Below are 18,929 nucleotides of genomic sequence, written 5' to 3'. Positions count from 1 at the left end.
CTGGTGGGGTTGGGCGCTCCTGCTCCCTATGTGGTCCCCACCAATGCCGTGGCAGGGTGACCTCATTTCTGGTGGTGATGGAGAAAGTCCTGACTTTCCATTAGCTCTTTCCTGACACCAGCTCAGTGGGGTGAGGGAGGGGGGGGTGCCTTGTCGCTGCCGAGTGGGCGTGGAAACCCAGTCTCCCCACGTTGCCCACACTAATGCCATGGAGCGAGAGGAGGATTCATTACCACCTGGTGGGGAAAAAAGTCCCAGCTCTTACTTAGGCTTCTCTGACACCACCCAGTGGGGGGTTGGGGTGCCTATTGCAGCGATGCAGGCTGGAACTCTCAGCTCCCTACTCGACCTTTGCTGCGGTGGGTCCGGGTGGGTGCCATTTTTTCTCTGGTGTCTGGCTGCAGGACAGTGGTCATTGTGTAAACACCTTGTCTCATTAGGCTGCCACGTTCCTGGTCCCTTGGCTACAGAGAACAATCACCCGTGGTGGCTTTTTGTCTGCTTCTACTGAACGTCTGGGTCTCCGACTTCTTTAGCTCCATGCCTGGGCTAGACGAGGCAAAAACCCAGCCTAGAGAACTGCCCACCGTGCCGTTCCTCGGGGTCCCTAGTCCCTTGCCAATCTTCCTCCTTCTCTCCCCCTCCAGGAGTCTTGTGCGTGTCTTCTGTACAACATCCTGGTTTTTCATTGCACCGTGTGGGAGAGATGGGGAAAGGCGCACCTGTACCATCTTGGCTGAGGCAGAGGTGCAGCCCCTGGTTTTTAGCTCAGAGACGCCAGGATCCACTTGGAGATTCTGCAGGGGGAGATTCTGCCCCTCGACAGCATCTGCCTGACCGTGTCCTGGTCTTCTTGTCTCTCCCAGCTCTGAAAGTCCCTCCAGTCTCCGTGCCGCGGCTCACCGGAGCACAGACGGTTCCTGTCCTAAGAAGCTTTTCTGCAGGGCCCAGTCTGCCAGCGCCTCTGGTGAGTGAGTGCATTTTCTCCTTGTCTTTTTCACCTGCAAGCTGGTCACCACCGTCCTGATGTGGTCTGCCTCACCCCTTTTGCACTGTGGCCAGAGGATGGTCAGTTTCTTATCGTCAGGCTCTTGGTTTTGTGTTAGGCTGGGTGGGGGGAGAGGGTGGCTGGAGTTGTCCTCAACCCTGGAGAAACAAAGCTGCTCCCTGGTCCCCTGCTGATGTGACCTCGAGGGGACTTACCAGGACCATCGCTTGGGGCCCCAGCTCTGCCTTTTCCTGTCTGCTCTGCGATGTCCGAGCTGCCGTGCCCGTACTGGACCCAGCCAGTGTGGCTAAGGGTTGATGGAGGACAAGAGAGGTGCTCTGAGTGTCCCTGTACCATTTTTGCATGGTCACGGGGACACCCGTTTGTGCTTGGGGGCAGGGAACAGTGGAGGGAAGCCTGTGACCTCGGTTCTGGAGAGTCAAGACACGCGCTGAGCCCATTGTCTAGAGCCCAGTGCCCGTCTTACTGAGCACCTACTGTGTGCTCCGTCGGCATTGTTTCACGGGCAGCATGTGGTTAAAGGGTGGGCACTCGCTGAGTGCTGCCTGAGTGTGGATCTCACCTTGACCGACTTCACCTTTTGAGGTTGTTGTCATACTCAGGGGAGGATGTGGCACCCAGCATACCTCGCTCTCAGCCACAGGGGCATCGGGCGGCTTAATTCAGCTCAGGCTGAGCACACACTGTGTCCTCTCCCCTGGCCCTGTCACTGGCGACCTTCAAGGAAAGTGTGGAGGTCCAAATCCCTTTGAACAATGTTTCTCAAACTTATCTTTTGTTGTTGTTGTTGTTTTTAATATTTACTTATTTATTTGAGAGAGAGACAGCACGAGCAGGGGAGAGGCAGGGAGAGGGGGAGACAATGCCAAGCAGGCTCCACGTGGTCGGCAAGGAGCCCGATGTGGGGCTCAATCCCACAAACCTCTAGGTCATGACCTGAGCCGAAGTCAAGATGGGTCGCTTCACCGACTCAGCCACCCAGGAGCCCCTCAAACTTACCTTTTTTAGTTATCTGTCCAAGAAGATGTTTTCGATATTTTTTTCCTAATTGTCCACCCTGATGAATTGTTCGTGCTGTGAAATGCTGCGTATCTGTTCGTGTGTCTCTTCTGTATCTGCACCTTATACTTAAAAACCCGAGGATCTGTTTGGCCCCCCGAGACCCTGGTGAGAACGCGTGTCCTGGGGATATGAATAGAGCAGGCGAGGGCAGAGCGTAGGAGCCACTGTCCCGCCCTGGTCCTGGTCGCCATCGGCTTTGGGGGATGCCTCAAGCTCCCTTCCTCCCAGCCCTGCCTGAAACCCAGTCGGACCTTCCTCTTCCCCTGTCCAGGCCCTTCCACGGCGTCCCTCCGCTGCTCCGAGCTGCGTCCCGCCCCTCCGCCGGCGAAGATGGGCGTTCTCCTGGCAGGGGGTGGTGGGGGGCTCCGTGGGGGACCATGCCAGCCCCAGCTGTCCTGGCTGAGTGGGCAGGGCCGGGATCCTCCTGTCTCCAGCTGCTGCCCGATACTGTTCCCTTGTCGGGCTTTGAACCCCGGCCTGCACCCAGTTCCTGCTCCTTTGTTGTTGCCTTTGGGGGCGTCTGCCTCAGGCCCGCCGTCCGTTCATGACCCAACGTCCCTGAGCTCCAGCTCGCACCAAGGCCCTCTGACTTCTGGGTTTCTTCATGACGGGAGGACACTGGCCGGTTGATTGGAGCTCTGGCCTGTCCCCATCCCGGGGGCTGTGCTGCGGAAGTTTCTCTGGAGATCCTTGGTCAGGGTTGGGCCTCGAGTCTCTCCATCGGGAACGTGCATCGGCTCCCCGTTGGTGGGGAACACTCGATCTCAGAGCGGCCACCCCTGCGATGGTGGGCATTGCCAAACAAGGGGAAGGGAGAAAGGAGGAGCCGGTCTGGGCCCCACATGAGGGCTAGGAGTGAATCTACGGTAACAGTTGGCCACCTGTAGGATACGGGGGTGGCTGCTCCCTGGGAGACTAGCCCAGGAAGAGCTTCCCGGGGCCCCTCGGCTGGAGGCAGGATGGAGGTCCTTGTGTTGTGGATGCGGAGGGCCTTCCGTCGCCGCGACGCGGCTCTTCTGTGGGCAGTGCTGGGGCCCCGGCTGGTGGCAGAGCGGAGGCGGGATCCTCCGTCAGGCCGAGGTTTACCTGGGCCCCTTTTCTTCCTTCTCAGCTGCCCGTCCGGCAAGGGACCCTGCCCCTCAGCGGCCTCCTGCTGTCCTAAGGGCCTCCGTTCATCACGTACGGCCCCTCACACCCCCCACGCCCCGGCGCCTGCGTGGGGCCGTGTGTCACGCGATGAACCTGCATGGACTGTGTGTGTTTCAGACTCTTTGCCGCCATCCCCTCCTGCCGCCTCTCAGAAAAAAGCGGGAAAGTACCCTCGAGTGGCGATTTGGTTAGTAGCCAGGATGTCCCCTAAGTAGCGGCAGAAGGGTTCCACTTTAGAGTGACAGTTAATTTGCTTTCTCACGCGAGTTCTCACGGACGACTCGGAGGCGTTAGCCTGCCTGCGAGTGGGATTCGGATCTCCTCAGGTGTTCTTTGTTATTGCCTCAAACGATCCTTCCCGCTTGCGGGTGTAAGCACCCCCCCCCCCCCCCAGTGAGGGATCAGAGAGCAGAGAGGGTTTCTGGTGCCCCAGGTGGTCGTCCTAGCGAATGGGCCGCCAGATCGGTTCCTCCAGAAGGTTCTCCTCCGTCCTAGTGAATGAGCCGGGTCGTTTCACTCTGACGGCAGGGCCTCACCTGAGGACCAAGAATTCTTGGGCATCTCGCAGATTCTAGCACCGGATGCACAAGAAATCTAATTCAGTAGGAATCTGTCTTTGTGGCCTCCTTCCAGAATGATTCTGCTGCAGGCCACATCGGTAAAACTCCGCTTTAACCCCTCGGGATCCTTAAGACCAACCTCTGGGGTAAGCAAGCATCTTTACAGTTACATACGGTACTCATCCTGAGCTTCCTGGCAGCCAGGGCGAAAAGGGAACAAAGTTGAGCTGTCTGGTGTCTCACCCACGGCAGGATTTTCCTCGGCATTCCAGTCTAAGGACTGTTTTCCGTGTGACGTGGTGTTTTCAGTTGGGGTTTTGCAAAAACAAAAAACAATGTGGTTTTCAAATACTGTCTGGCTTTAGAGAAAGCTGAACAGCTTTGAGGTGGACCCTAGGCCAGGCCGGGTCAGGTGTGTGTTGCTGTCACAGATTTTGAAAGCGACTCAGGTGAGGACCTTAAGGAGCCCTGGGCAGAGGTGACTTTTGGCAAGGACAAAGCTGTCCTCAAAAGTACATGGAGGAAGAAAAGACAATCGACTGAGCGCACGCTGTGTGATTCCACTTCTGTGACTCGTCCCGGCGGGCACGTCTCTGAGACAGGAGTGCCAGGGGGTCCCAGCGAGCCCTCTCGGCCTGAAGTTTTAGCGCCGTTCCCCTGAGCGGGGGTAGGGAGGCTTCTAGGCTGCAGTGTCCCCAAGGAATTGGGCGGGGGGGGGGGGCGGCAGGCTGGCCTCCCGCTCCCAGGGTCCTATGTCCGAGGACCCCGGGCCTGAGGGGAAGAGAGGGCGGCCAGCCACACGTTCCGTCTCTGTTCTCTGAGATATTTTACCTCCAGCCGTGGGGCTGCCGAGCGAGTTCTCTGGAGCAGGGAGGGCCCGGTCTAGGTGTGGAATGCGGTTCCCCCGGAAGCCCGTGCCAAGTGGGTGGCAGGAAGCAGGTGGAGTGACTTACGACCTGGTCTTCTCCGTGTGCGGCTGGATTTACTGGGCTCGCGGACACAGCCGGTCAGTGAGAAAGAGGTCAGGCGAGGCTGGATGTAAGTAAAGGTATATTCGTGTGAACACAAACGTGCACGTGTCTCTTTCAACTGAGAAGAGCCTCACAGCCAAACGGGGGGTGTTCTGGGCGGGGAGGGTGCCATTGGGCGTCAACCACCAATTACCAAGGGTGGGTTTACAGAACAGGCCCTGGGAGCCCCCTAGGACTGAGGTTCACCCCCGAAAGGGCCCCTGGAAGCTCGCGAAAACGGCGCATTTTCCACCTCTGGGGGCCACAGACTTATTTGGGCGTCCGATGAGTCTCCTGGGACTGATGTGGGTCTGAGGCACCCGGCTCCCGTGTCCAGTGTCTGGCGGGTTGTCACCATTCTCCTGCTCCCGCTAAGGAGTCCACGCCACGGGATCTAATCCCGGGGTGGGGGGTGCCCCTCAGCGTGTCTCCCCGAGGAGCCAAAGCCCAGGGGCTCCGCTGGGGGATCCCGAGTGAGGACCTCGCGTCCACAACGTTTGCTGTCTGAGAGCCCGGGGGCCGCAGCCAGAGAGGTGATGCTGGACTAGAATTGGAGCTCACTCAGCTACAGGGGGCACCGCTTCGGGGCTTGATGGCTTTGGGGGAGTTCACGAATGCCAGGAACGTGTCCCAGGTCTAGGAACCGAGTCTGCGTGTGCGCGTTGCCGCGTGCATGCCCGCCGCATGCTGTGGTCCCGTGAACACGCCCCCCACGGGAGGGGCGCCGTGACCCAGTGAAGGCCAAGCATGCGTGAGGCGCCGGGCGACATGGGAAGCCCGACCCATGGGCTGGGTCGCTTGGCCGGGTCCCCAAGCCGGAGCACCCTCTGCAGGTCATTCCAAGGCAGATCAGTGTCTGAGTCGCCGTGCGCACAGCTTGGGGCACCTGTGCCCGTTCAGGTTTCCCTGGGGTGGGGAGTGAGATGTGCGTCCTGAGTGGCCTGGCCAGGTGGCTCCCGTGTCCTGCAGGGTGGCTTCTGGGTTAGAACAGCCCTTGGGAGCCTCCCACCCCGTGCTCAACGCACTTTGCCCACTCCGTGTGGAGCCGTCCCTGTGCCCCGGGCGGGCGTGGGCTTGGCCTCTGGTGTCCAGTCTGGTCCGGTCTGGTGCCCTCGTCCTCCAGTTCCTGCCCAGCCCGCCCCAGCCCCGGGTGACATGCAGAGACTCGGCACCTGACAGAGAGTTTTACACGAAGCTCGGGGGATTCGATTGGAAGGACAGGCTGTGTTTCGTGTTGACTTTTTCCGAGACAGTGGGGCGAGTGTCCTTTCTGTTAGGGATGGTGCTGATGGTACATTTCGCTTCCTAAGATATCTTCTTCTGGGGAAATAAAACGTTTGACATCCCAGCTGCGCCAGGGAATTTCTTTTTCTTAATCTCCCTGGCCTGTGATACGCCGACATTTGGTAGATTCTTGTCTAAATCACAAGGGGTGCGTGCATATGCGTGTGCACCCTTGGGCTCTGGCTGTTTCACGTTATTGTGTTGTGTTTGTTGCTGTTTATTGGGCACTTATGTCCGGGGTTAATGCTGAGTGGCTTTCTGGGTGGGTGGCCTTAAGCCCATCTGACAGATAAGAAACTGAGGCTTGAGATTAAATATCCCCCTGAAGGCCACATGCAGGGAGAAATGCAGGGAGAAACAGAGTCAGCCTTTCTCATCCCTGAGATGCCCTTTGGCCCCTGTGCTGTGCTGACTTGTTTCCTGTCTGAGCTCCTTCAGGGCCGTTTTATACCCAGCTGTGATGTCTGAAGCACCTGCCCAGGACTCCACAGGGGGTGGGGGTGGGATCCCCCTGAAGATCACATGCAGGGAGAAACAGAGTCAGCCTTTCTCATCCCTGAGATGCCCTTTGGCCCCTGTGCTGTGCTGACTTGTCTCCCATGTGAGCTCCTTCAGGGCTGTATTATACCCAGCTGTGATGTCTGAAGCACCTGCCCAGGGCTCCACAGGGGGTAGGGGTGGGGCACTCGTGTGCAAGCCCAGCTGGATGTGGCCTGGAATTTGGAAGCCGCACCAGACAGGATAGGGCTTATGGGACGGGGATTCCGTTTCCGTCCTTGGACTTGAGCCTCTCCTAGTCCATCCCGATGCCCCTCTGCTCTCACCTCTGCTGGGGCTCCCTCCTCCCTGGATGGCTACTCCCACCTTAGCACCTCCCACCACGCAGTGACTCCTGCTTCAAGCCCCAGGTCATCCAGGTGCCTCCCCAGCCACGCCTTGCCCACGCCTGGACCTCACCGAGCACTACCACGTTCACCTTCCGTGCCCCTCCTGGGTTAAAATACAGCGATATTGGAACAGCTGCGGCTCCAGGGCGGCCTTCTTCACGGTTGGACTTTAGACGTTTTGAGGTCTTTAGAAATTTTTCTGGGGAGCAGGCTTCAGACGGGCTGAAACCCAGCACGTCCCTCAGGCTCTAATCTCCGGCTGTCTGTGATTTGTTACTGGAGTGGGTTGAAACTCAGGGAAGGGCAACCCAGAAGCCAGCAGAAGGGATGCAGAGGAATCCCTTACTCATTGTTCAGCTCCCGAGCCCGGAGATGAGCAGTCCCTGTGGGCCCCCTCCCGAAAGGCCGGCTCTGGGCTGGCTTCCTGGGAAATGCCACCTCGGGGATTGGTCAGAGCTGTTCAGATTTGGGGGCTGAGGCCGAGCTCGACCTGGATGGGGAGGAATCTGGCTCACGGGGTCGGTGGGGGGGTGGGTGGGGGGGGGCACTGGTCCTGGCCTCTGGGAAGGTCCTTGCTCTGTAACTTTCTGTTTGGTGGAATCCAGATTGTCTCGTTTTTCCTCCCTCCCCTCCTTCCTTCCTTCCTTCCTTCTGACCGGTGATGTGTTTATCATATTGCAAGCTGTCACCCGATTGCCTAGGTAGCAAGCCGGTCTTTGGGAAGCACAGGGAGAGGAGCTGCGTGGTATCGCCGTGGCTCCGTGGCTGTGGACATGTGAGTCATGCAGCTTGACGTCTGTCAGAAGCGTGGGCAGGGATGAGAGGGTCGGCTGCGGGTTCCCACTTGCTCTGAACACTTACGCTTCTGTGTCTCTTTTCTGTTTATTCCTTCCACCCACGTGTGCATACACGCACCCTCCGTGCGAATCATCCCTGGGTGTTTTCCGAGGGGACGGTTCAGCGAGCAGGAGTGTTTGACGCTCCTGGAATAGATTCGCTGTCCCGTCTAATGAAAGGCACAGGAAATGCCGGATGTGGAGATGTAGTTCAGGCCCATCAGGCGTTTTCTCGTGAGCGCACCTGTCTGCAGCGAGGCCTTTCAAAGGCGGGATCCAAGGGGCCCCTGCGTGGCTCAGCTGGTTAAGCGTCCGACTCTTGATTCCGGCTCAGCGCGCGATCTCGCGGTTCGTAGGTTCGAGCCCCGCGTCGGGCCCTGCGCTGACAGCACGGAGCCTGCTTGGGACTCTCTCTCCCTCTCTCTGCCCCTCCCCTGCTCACGCTTGCACGCACTCTCTCAAAATAGATAAATAAACGTTAAAAAAAAAAAAGACAGGATCGGAGCTGGGGAGGAGAACCTGAGAATGCACCACCAGCGTGTTGAGGAGGACACAGAGGACGTTGCACTGACGGGTCCCTCCACGCCTCCCGCCTCCGTCAGAGCGAAGGCCTAGTGGGTCAGGTGTCCTGAGCTGGTTCGGGGAGTTCATTTGTTCGTTCTCCCTCTTGTGTTCACGGAGCGGTCACTTATGGGGATGCCGAGAGCCCCACACGGGCCGGCCTGGGGCTCGGGGACCGAAGTCAGACGTGGGTCCCCAGGGATGGGGCTGGTGGGACCCTCGTGGTGACGGGAGCCCCTCCCCCCGCCGCAGCCCAGGGGCAGCTCTCTGGTCTCCCCTCGCTCGGATCTCTGCGACCACATAAGATGACCCTGGGTTCGGCCCCGTGGGCCCCCTGCACACCCTCCACACTCCCCGGCCACCAGCCAGCTCGTGAATAGCCCTCCCTAGTCCAGACTTCCAAGTGTGCGTAGGGGTGACCCGGTAGGTCAGGGGACGGAGCCTCGGCAGGCCTGCCCCTTTTCTGCAGCATTCCTCCTGGTGGAATTTAGAGAGAATCCAAACGTGTCCCACCCCCATTTCAGGAACTTGTGGGCAGCCGACTTGGGTCTCCTCATATTGAATTCCAGCAAACAGGTGGGGGAGGACCCCGAGGGAGGATTCTGTCTTAGGGGTGAGGCCAGGCCCTCACTGGTCATCCAGTGGGCCAGTGGTGCCTTGGGGACCCTGTGGCCGTGCTGTCCCTCCCGCCTCCCGCCGGACCGTGGGCTGGGTTCCGGGAGGGAGTAAAGAGGCTGGAAGACGGGGACCCTGTCAGGAGTGTGGGCTGTGGCCAGGCTGAGGCTGGGCAGGGCTGCCGTGTCCCGTGTGGGGGCCGGGTCAGCATCGTCTGACAGAGAGAGGCTGTGACTGTGGGTTCTGGACAGCCCAAAGCTGCTGAGAATGACACCCGTGGTCCAGGCCGGTCTGGAAGATGAGGCGAGAACCTGGCGGGCTGGGCCACACCAGCGAGAGGCCAGGGCCCGGGGTCCTTCCGGCCACACGGCCACGGGCTCCCGGTTCCTAAAACGGGGCTCCCAAGAGCCCCGGGCGCACAGTGGCACCGTGGGGACACAGGGTCTGCCCTCTCCTGGCTTCTTCCTCTTGCCCCTCACGGGGGCTCCCTTCGCGGGAAAGGGGAGGCGGACCCAGATGCAGACGCTGGCCTCCACCACCTAAGTCTGGCTGTCTCCTGTCTGTGCTCAGCTCTGTCCTCAGAGGGGCTGGGCCACGTGTCCCAGCCCCGGGTCCAGGCGTCCATTCCTCTGCCCGGCATCCTCCGCAAGGGACGGGCCGGTGGGGAGGTGGTGTCTCTAGGGCGTCTGCCCCCGGCCCCCTCCCTGGGACCCTGGGCGGCACGGCTCTGTGGTCAGCGTGGAAAGACAAGGGGCTGTTTGTGGTGACCGCTGGCCTCCTCGTGTGTCTTACGTGGCTCATATGGGAACCATCTCCAAAGCAGACAGTGGCCCAGGCGAGGCCTCGCTGGGGACCCGCGGGAGTCCTGCTCTCTCCTAACAGCGCGGGGGCCGCCGGCTCGGGACAGACACCCGGGGTGTCTGTGAAGTCCCCCTGTTTCTGCCGTCCCGCGGTGGCGGCATCCGCCACGGGGAGGAGAGACCACTCGTGCTGCGTCTGCTGGGGGAGAGCCCGTCACCCGAGAATTTGCCTGTGGGGACTCGGGTCCCTTCCCGCACAGCCTCGCCTTACAGCTGTCTGGGCCGCCCAGACGGGAGACGCACAGGATCCTGTTACCCGTCTGTGGGATCCCCCCGCAGGGGCCGCCGTTCCCGGGACGCATCGCCGGGCACCTGGCCCTGGTGCTCCGGCCACCGTGTCAGCAGACAGAACGCCTCTGTGCAGTTGGATTTGCATCTTTGACGGTTACAAAAACGTAAATGGACGCAGGCCTCAGTTTCCCCACCCTGCCACGCAGCCCGCTCGTGGACTACAGCCACAGACAGGACAGGTACATTCAGGGGTCCCCGAGACCACCCCCCAGGATCACAGATCCTCTAGAAGGAGCTCAGTGGAACACAGTTGTGGAAGGACCCAGATTAGAGTCAGCACGGGTACGGGGCCGTCCAGGAGAGACCAGGCGCCAGCCTCCAGCCGTCCTCCCCGTGGGGTCTTGTGGACGGTGTCGAATTCTGCCGGCAGCCACGTGTGACCGCACGTGTGAACCGTCGCCGGTGAGGGAGGCTCCTCGAGCCTCGAGTCCGGGATCTTTCCGGGGGTCGGTCACCTAGGCACGGCCGACCTCGGCGTCCAGCCCCTCCAGAGGCTTTGGCCGACACCGGTGGGCCGGGGGTCCCCATTCCCAAGTCACACTGTTAGCGTAAACCGTGTGATGTGGCCCAAGGCCTCACGTGGCAGGAACACTAGATTAGGTAGATCATTCCCAGGACTCGGAGGGGCCACGCCTGGGGCCTTCGGAAGGGGCCGGGTTTGGGCGGCTCGGGCCTGCTGAGTTCACCCTCCCCCCCACAGCAGCCTCGAAGAGCGTGGGCGCCGTGTCTGAGCCACGCGGGACCACGTCCTGGTTCCACCACGTGTCAGCCCCTGGTTTACGTGGCTGTTACTTCTCTCGGAGCCCGGCTTTCCTTCTTGGAGACCGGGTGGTTAGCAAATGCCGGGCTCCGAAGACTCACGGGGGCTTGTGGTCTCGTTGTGGGGACAGTTGGCTTGGCCTGCCTGACTCTGCCCACGCCCACCCACTGCCCTGTTTCCCTCGTTCTGTGGAGTCACCGGCGTGGGAGGAAGGATCCACTGGGCGCCCACGTGGTACCGATGGGCAATGAGAGTCCTGTCTTCCCGGTCTTCCCCCAAATGCCTTCTCAAGGTTTGTCCTGCAGCGGGGACGTGCCCCCAGCACGGAGCCTGGGGAAGGTGCTGAATTTCGAGTCACTAAGGGTGAGCCCAGAGAGCTGGTCTTTCCCGGATTTAGTTTCTCATCTTGGAACGTGCATACCTTCTCCTCCTTGAGGGTCTGCAACCAGCTCAGCTTCCCAGGGGCCCAGGCTCCCCTCAGGGCCTGCCTGATCCTGGGGCTGTGGGTCCAGGAGGCCCTCACCGTGCGCAGGCCCCCGTCGAGACCCCGACAGAAGAATCACTCAGTGAGATGGGAGGGATCCCCCATCGGAGCCCTCGGGGTGACAAGCCCTGAGAATCCCAGGGAGCAAAGGTTGTAGGGTACGAGGATTCTACCCAGAGCGGGAGGACTGACCGCCTGTGGAGGAAGGGTCCAGACACATGAGCGCCCGGCAGGGTCTGCGTGGGGGCGGGGCCGGCCCCCCTTTCTGCTGTTACTTAAACACAGGGCTGGGCTCCTCGTTGGCCAGGTTCTCGCTGTGCCCAGTCTCCTTGTTGGCCTGTTCTCTGCATAGACACCACCCCTGCTGTCCCACTAGACAGAGGTCCTTGGAACAGAGAGTGGCCCAAGCCTCCCTGGTCTGTGATTTCTCTGTTGACAGCCTTCGAGCGCCAGGAGGCAGTTGGCAACAGCCGGGGTGACTTGGATGGGGGACAGAGAGCGTTTGGGCTGGGGCCACGGAGACCATTCAGTACAAAATGTCTGATGTGGCCACTGTGTTGGCTGATTAAATGGCAAAGTGGCGAATAACCCACTGAGCCCATCCTCAGCGAGCAAGCTCGTCCCCGAGCCCTGTAGGTGGGGGGCAGCATTGCCATATGGCCTAAGGCCCCAGGGGCCCCACGCCAGGCCCAACTGATTCCAAAGGCCATCCCCACCCCGTGCAGCTGTCGAGGGTCACCTAGGCCTGGGTGTTTTCATGTGTTTTCTGTATAAAAACTCACATATTTTGCCATCCTACAGAAAATTGGGAAAACAGAAAACAGGGCCAAGGTCACCAACGGTACGGGCCGTCCCGGGGACGTCTGACTCCCTGGCCTTGTGGGCCGTGGCTTCCACACCCGGGTCAGCACCGTGTTCCTTGTTTGCCCTTCTGCTCTTTCCGTCCTAGCCTGAGAAGGTGGGCGTTAAATGCACTTGGCAGTGTGGCGGTCCAGGTGGGGCCAGGAGCCCTGGATGCGGAGGAGTAGAGCCCCGGGGGTCGACCTGGATGTGCTCTGGCCCACCTGTGACTCGGGCACTTTCCCCAGGTGGCCTTCTGCCGGGTCCCCTCCGGATGGTGGCACTGGCTGATGTGGCCTCCTTGGACACCTGTGCGGGCCACCTGGCTGCAGGCTCCTGGAGGGGCTCCTGAGATGGGGACCTGGCTTTTAGCTCTGCCTCTGCCTGGCTGTGGCCTGGAATGCCCTCACCTCTCTGGCCTCTGTCTACCGATCTCTGAAATGGGACCCGTGAGCCCTGCCCACCCTCACGTGGGGTGCTGCGACCTGGGTTTGAGTCCCCGAGGGGGCCGACCGTGCGCTTTGGGGTCCCGTCCACACTCTGAGCTGTTGTTCCCTCACCTGCCTGGAGCCCCGGGGGGCCAGGCTGGGAACCAGCGTCCTCACAAGGTGAGGGCCGGGGTCCCCGGCCCAGAGGCCGCGACCCAGGCTGGTAGCAGAGGGACGATGCCCCCGCCAGGCCGCGCGTGGGACGCCTCAGGGCAGTGAGTTCGCGCCCCTGGGACCCTCGCCGCTGGGCCGCCGTCCACTCACGCGGCACTCCGTGGTTAAGCACCTGCTGTGGGCCCAGGGCCACGTGGGCACCCGCCTCGCGCTCACGTAGCAGCGAGGTCAGCAAGCGGATAAGCCAGCGCCTGCACAGATAATCCTCACTGTGCTCAGCGTCCTGCTCCCTTCAGGGAAGCTCCCGGAAATGTGGCATTGGAGAAGGCACTCGGCAGCTTCCAGAAGGTTCCTCAGTGCAGGGTGACCGCAGGGAGACTCTAGCTGCAGCCCCTCCCCAGATTCATTTCTGCCCCTCTGGTGATGACGCTTTCCTTCGGACCGGGGCGTGGAGGGCTTTCCCAAACCTGGAGTCTGTCTACGGCGTGTGGGTCGTCTGTGCTTGGTACCCACATGGCAGCCACGAGCCGCTCACCACCCGGATGTCTCGGGCCGCCTCTTGTCTGTAAAAAGGGAGGGTCGCTGGGCGCCTGGGTGGCTCAGCCGGTTAAACCTCCGACCCTTGATCTCGGCTCAGGTCACGATCTCACAGCCCGTGAGTTCCAGCCCCACGTCGGGCTCCATGCTGATGGCCCAAAGCCTGCTTGGGATTCTGTCTCCTTCTCTCTGCCCCTCGCCCGCCGGTGCTCCCTTTTTCTCTCTCAAGGTAGATAAAGAAACTTAAAACCGGGGAGGGTCGCTGGACTTACAGGACAGCTGTGATCACGGGGTGTGTGGGCTTGAAACTCGGCGGGGACGCACCCCTTCCTGGGAGCGCGACTTTGTGCTTGTGATGCTTTTTTCCGTGTGGTGCCTGAGAATGCCGCGGTTTTGTGGGCATCCCGGGGCCGGTGCGGGGAAGAGTAATGCACGTGAGTCTACAGGCTGTCCGTGGAGGGATGTGGGAACCAGCTTTTAATCTTGGAAGGAACTTTCAAGGACCGTTAATTTTCCAAAGCTGTCACCGTTGCTCCTTCCTGTGGGGTGGCTCGGGCAGGGATCTTTCATTCGCCCACTGACACGTCCTCAGTGCCCGTATGGGGCCCGCCCTGCCGCGTCTTAGATGCTCGGTAAATGTTTGTTAAGTGAGGGGTGGTCAAAACGTTCTCCTCGGTGTCATAGTCACTGGAACAAAGATCTAAAAACAATTGAGTAGTTGAGCCCTGAGGTCCTCCTGTGGTCTGGCTGCAGGTGGAGGCAGCTGAGCACGGCGTGGGCACACGCGGTGGCCGGCGAGGGGGAGTCGCCGTCCCGGCCACGCCGACGCTGGTGGCTAAAGCGTGGCCGCCCTCCGGGAAAAGCAGTCAGGCAGCTAGCTCCTCAGGGTTAAGCACCGGGCCCCCGTGTCCCCCCGGCAGGTCCATTCCTGGGCCCGTTCCCAAGAGAACGAGAGCATGTTACATCCGTACGTGCAGGAGAATCACACACACAGTGTGTGAACGCTCACGGCCGCGTTATTCACAATAGCCCCCAAATGGAAATAGCCCAACTAACAGCACATCAAGAGGCGAATGGCTCGACAGGTGGGGTCCATCCATCCAGGGGAAGACCATCCACGCGTCAGAAGGAAGGAAGCTTGGATACCCACTACAACGTGGGGGAGTGTCACATGCGCTGGGTGAAGGGAACCAGACACAGGAGGTCACACGGCGCGTGAGACGAGATGCACACGTGACCTGAAGCGCACGGGCCAGGCAGGCCTGCGGGGTCAGTCCGGGAGGCCCGGGCTCTTGGAGGAGGGTGAGTCGGGCGGTGACTCCTAACCAGCGCAGGGTTTCCCTTCGCGGTGACAGAACTGGCCCCTGAACTGCATATTAAGCCGCCCCCCACCCCCACGCACGCAAAAGGCCCCTGAATGCCCCCACGCACCTGCGAGAAGGGCCGGAGTCCGGATCTCTACTGCGACACGCTGGCGGGAGCTCCCACGCGCCGCGGGCGGGGACGCGGGATGGTTGGCAGTTTCTCGTGAAACGCAAGGTAGTCTCACCGTGGGATCGGTGTGGACACACAGGAGTTGAACCCCTGTGTCCACACGAAAACCTGCCCGCGGACGTTTACGCCAGCTTTCGGCACAGTGGCTAGAATCTGGAGGCAGCGAAGACGCCCCTCGGCAGGGGGTGGGCACGCGGGTGGTCGTCCCTCCAGACAACGGCGTCGTGTCCGGCGCTAAAAGGGGGTGAGCTGGGAAGCCGCAAAGGAGGAAACGTGGGTGAATCGTACTAAGCGAAAGAAGCCAGTCTGGACGGGCCACACGCTGTCTGTGACCTTCTGGAAAAGGCCGGGTCAGTGGCGGCCAGGGGTCGGAGCGTGGGGAGGAGCGAGCAGGGGGAGCACGGAGGAGCTTAGCGCAGGGAAATGACTCCTGTAGTGGAAACAGCCTGGTGCACCTGTCTACACCACAGAGTGGGCGGCTCCGGGAGGGACTCCGATGTCCGCGGTGGACTCGGGGTGATGCTGTTCTGGGGGGGGGTGCTCCTGCTGGGGACACAGGGGTGGGGCAGGGGGACACAGGCAATCCCGGGGCCTTCCCCTCAGCTTTGCTGTGACCCTGAAACTGCTCAGGAAAACAGACAAACCACGAGAACCAAAGCCGTGCCTGCCCTCAGGAAGAACCATCTGCTTTGGAGCGAAACGCCAGTGTCTCCACCGAGGGCTTCTCCGGCTGGCGCTCTGCGGCCTTCCCACATGTCTTACGTCTGTGACTCCGTCCCCGGCGACCCCAGCACGGGCCGCCCACGGCCACGGTGTCTGCTCATCCTGGGCAGGGTGCGGCTGCGTCTCCCAGCCATAGGTGACGTCCGTCTTTCCTTCCAGGGCCCCGGTGGCCCCACTGGCTTCATGGGCACGTTGGCCGATGGTCACATCTGCCCCCTCCCCTGAGCCTGCGGCTGCCCCCTGCAGGCTGCTACCGGGAGACTGAATTTTCTAGAAAAAGCCTTGAGAGCCAGGCCACCTTTTCCTTCCAGGAAGTGCCTGTCTTGGTGCACGACCGAGGGAGGAGATGGGGGGACCCGCTGTCACCCAGGGTTGGGAGGGTGGACAGCCGTGGGCCTGCTGCCGTGCTCGTGGTCCCTTCGCGTTTGGGGTCCGGGCCGCGGGCTTTTCACCGGTGAACACCGATTCACTGCCACGTCTTGTGATCTCTGATCCGCAGGTCGTTTTCATCAGCCCTTTATGTTTACCGGAGTCTGACTTCTGATGCGTTTGTGTTTCAGCCAGAAACGACACAGACGTCGTCTGATTTAACTGTCATGATGCTGCTCAGGGAGGGTCAAAGCTCCACGGGGCAGATGAGGGGCAGAGGTTCAGAGAGGCCGAGGGACATTCTCAAAGTCACACAGCAGGGGGCAGTGCCGAGACTGGGTCACGGCCCCGGGGGTAAGCGACACATGTCACTCCACGTCCCTGGTCACGGGTGTCTTTGGATGCTTCCTCGCACCCGCCCCCGAGTGTCCCACTCCCATCATGGGCTCTGGGCCTCAGGGCTGGGTGACGCGTGGGCCCTGTGTCCATCGTGGTGGGGTGGCAGGTGGCCAATATCCGTGCGTCATCATCAATGCCGGGTGGAGTGTCACCGACCACCATGGGCCCAGCAGGACGAGCCGCCACGGGGCACGGGGGCATCGGAATCCACAGCCACACCCACAGAGCCACCTCTGCCTCGGAAAATCCAGCCTCCGCTGACCCTGCCTTCTGCATTTTGGGTTTCTCACAAGGACGTCGTGGGACCTGGGAGCTGGTCCTGGTCCTGGCTCTCTGACGCTGCGAGTGGGAGGGAGTCTCGTGGGGCTGGAGCTGTTGCTCTGTCAGCTGTAACTCTGGACGTCATCCGAAGTCACTTCCCTGTGTTCCAACTTGGGCTTCTCCTGACTGGACTCCACGTGAGCAGGGGCCCGACTCCCACCTTCCGTGGCCGGCGCTTTGCTTTAAATGCCTTTTCCTTGGGCTGAGCCCTGGCGGGAGACGTGGCTCAGAAATTCCCTTCCAGTTAATCAGGTTATTTGTGGGACGCCTACGGGGGTGACTTTACAGGATGGGGACCCCGTCGGCCCCGGGATTTACTGTGCGATCGAGGGAAGTTTTGCCGGATGGACGGACAGAGGGCCCGACAGTCCGTGGACACAGCGCCTCCCAGACCCGGCTCGTGCAGCCTGGCCGGACGCTGGGTTGTGTGCTTGGAAGTCTTGAACTTGGAACGTGTTCCCCATCCTGGGAAGCTCCCCATCCTGGGAAGGTCCGGCCGTTTGCTCAGGAGAACGAGAGGCTTGGGGGTTCAAGCACACGGTGTTGGGTAACACTGACTCACGGGACTAAAACGTGTTCCTCCTTCGAGTCTGCTGTAATTCCCAGGAGAATGGGAGCCCTCCGGGTGGGGAGTTTTGCTGGCTTTGGTCAAACGTGTGTCCAGGCACCTAGGGAGGGGGTGAGGCGTGCCCGGATTCGTTCCCGGCCAGAACCTGCGCCACATGAGCACGGGTCCTTCGGAGAAATGGGTGGCTTCTGACAGATCTTTCTTTTCAGCAGAAAGAGCGGGGGGCGGGCCACACCAGCCACTGAGCGTGTCTTCTTGGTCCCCGAGCGGAGGCTTTCCACCCGGCAAAGAGAATTTCTGATTACATACAATTTTAGGACTGATCTTTAAGTTATTAGAGGTACACGTCCAAACACGTAACTTCCTGAAAGCTGGAGAGTGTAATTTCCAACTGTTATTCTATTTGTGAAGCTAGTTGATTTTGTAGTCCCTTAAGAGTGAGCCTTTGGGGGCACGTAGGTGGCTCAGTTGGTTGGGCGTCCGACTTTGGCTCAGGTCATGATCTCGCGGTTTGTGAGTTCGAGCCCCGCGTCGGGCTCTGTGCTGACAGGTCGGAGCCCGGAGCCTGCTTCGGATTCTGTGTCTCCCTCCCTTTCTCTGCCCCTCCCCTGCTCGTGCTCGCTCTCTCTCTCTCTCTCTCTCTCTCTCTCTCTCTCTCTCAAAAATACATAAATAAATAATTAAAAAAAAGAGAAGAGTGAGCCTTTGTGGGATCTCACAGACTCGAATTCCCTTCAATTCTAACAAAAACTCCTGTTTCAAATACGTAAGTGATTCTTAGCAATCTGATGATACTGAAGACAGGGGGAATCTTAAGGTCTCTGAAACATTCTAGAAGTGTTTTCGATTTCCTTAAAATGTTCGTACACATTCAGTGTAAAATCTTACACCGTTGTGGTTCGATTGTGTATTTGGCTGGGAAAACACCGTTGATCTGCGAGGCCCTCTTCACCAACAGGTGCAGTGTGTGAAGACAAAACCTCGTTGCTCGACTTCCTGTACCAAACACGTTAGATGCCTCTGGCTTCTTTCTTTGGGTCTGAAGCCTTCTTGGGGTCACGGAACCCCGACCCGCGAAGGGAAGAGACCGGCCCGGCGGGCGGCGTTGGCGTTTTCCCGCCTGCACGTGGCAGTCTCGGCCATCCTGGCTCACGGGGGTCCTGCTCACGTCGCGGGAGCCTCGAATGCCCTTCCCGCTTTGAGCCCGCAGTCCAAGTTCGTAGGGAGGTTTCACGTTCCTCGATTGTGTGGTGCAGATTTTACACTCCCTCGGCCCTCCTGAGACTTTGAATTCCCCTCCCCAGCCGGCCTGAAGTCACTCCTGGGCCGTTGTGTAAGATCCTTCACGCCGGTGACGGTGACTCCTTGAGGCCTCCTGGTCCCGGAACCCTCTGGGCCTTGCCTCGAAATCACCTGCATCCCTCCCATCTCGGTCTGGACGCTTCTGCTTTTCTTCTTCGAATAAAACTCGAGTTTAGACACGTGAGGCGACTTAGGAGTAGCGGGTAAGCAACCTCCAGGTGTGAGGTGTCCTCAGTTAAGGTGGTTTGTGGGCAGCTGAGGGCAGAAGGTGGGGGGGGGTCACAGCGGACGGGGCGTGCTGGCCACCTGTGCGCCCCGCGGGGACGCACGCCAGCCCTTGCCCCTGGCGCTGACGCCACGTTGACTCGACAGGCGTTTGCCGCTTAGTGGCACGAGGGGCTCAGCC

The 18,929-nt window shown here is 60.4% G+C and overlaps 1 protein-coding gene across 1 annotated transcript in view; it reads left to right on the top strand.

The window, feature by feature from the left end:
- The first annotated feature begins 849 nt into the window (after window positions 1-849).
- Window positions 850-18,929, top strand: part of SHANK2 (SH3 and multiple ankyrin repeat domains 2) — a 476,763-nt gene continuing 458,683 nt past the window's right edge. The window contains 1 exon segment of the mRNA XM_043581937.1: window positions 850-967. The gene's annotated coding sequence lies outside the window, so the exon portion shown is untranslated.

This window comes from Prionailurus bengalensis, chromosome D1 (assembly GCF_016509475.1).
Source record: "Prionailurus bengalensis isolate Pbe53 chromosome D1, Fcat_Pben_1.1_paternal_pri, whole genome shotgun sequence".
NCBI classification, from domain to species: Eukaryota; Metazoa; Chordata; class Mammalia; order Carnivora; family Felidae; genus Prionailurus; species Prionailurus bengalensis.
This window is presented reverse-complemented; position numbering and strand designations above follow the sequence as displayed.